This window comes from Leptonychotes weddellii, chromosome 1 (assembly GCF_054177405.1).
Source record: "Leptonychotes weddellii isolate Sample4059 chromosome 1, ASM5417740v2, whole genome shotgun sequence".
NCBI classification, from domain to species: Eukaryota; Metazoa; Chordata; class Mammalia; order Carnivora; family Phocidae; genus Leptonychotes; species Leptonychotes weddellii.
Genome location: NC_138369.1, coordinates 15,927,485 through 15,928,413, shown reverse-complemented (window position 1 = coordinate 15,928,413; position 929 = coordinate 15,927,485).

Here is a 929-nt window from a genome sequence, read left to right as displayed (position 1 = left end):
ACTTAATTAGGTTGCTTGTGACTGCCCCCAAGCTCCAAGAGCAGCCCCATGTGCGAGATGCATGAAAGCTCTGGAAGCCAGGCTGGTCTCCTCGCTCCAGCACTGACCCTAGAAGGCAGGACTCTGTCAGCTGGACCCTTACCTTGTCATCCCACAGAAGCCCAGGTGTGGGGCTTCTGCATTTGCCTCCTCATTTTCCAAGCACCCCTGGGAGCCTGGGGTGAGGGCCCCACAAGCACTCCCCTTGCAAGTGCCTCCTGAGTACTTTTCATCCTTTTACAAGGGCCAGGCCTACCTCAAAGTAAGAAAACGGGACCACCCACAAAAGCTGTGACGTTCTAGCTTTGAGAATAAGCTCCCTCCCTGACTATATGCCAAACACGGAGCCCAAGCACTCAGCTCAGTCAGACTGGCAACATGGATCCCCCATCACCACATCCAGCCTCAGACACACTTCCTGTCCTCGTCAAGATGAGGACAAGGATGGGATGACCCCATTTACCATTCAGAATGGTAAACTCTGCAATACCCCTCAGCAGTTCCTCAGCAGCTGAGGTGAGGGGCAGAAAGCGAGTGGAGTGCCACGGAGGGGGACGGGGGCCTCCTCAGTCCCTGCCCCTCTCAGCAGAGCAGTTAACAGCCCGACGCTGCATGCTGGAATAGTCTGGCAACTGGAGACACACAAGTGCTCACACTCACTTTGCTCTTTAGAAAATGGAAGTGGAAAAGCTGACTCCGTTATGACTGAGTTTCCATGAAGAATTTTAAAACACTCTTGAACTTAAGAATCTGAACATGCTTGGGGTAAAGAAAATAACATAAAATACTATTTATAAATGACTTTTAACACACTTATCTCACCACCAGGCTTGACTAGCTCAGACATGCTCGGCATACCTGGTCACCTGAGAATAAAGAGACACAGACAC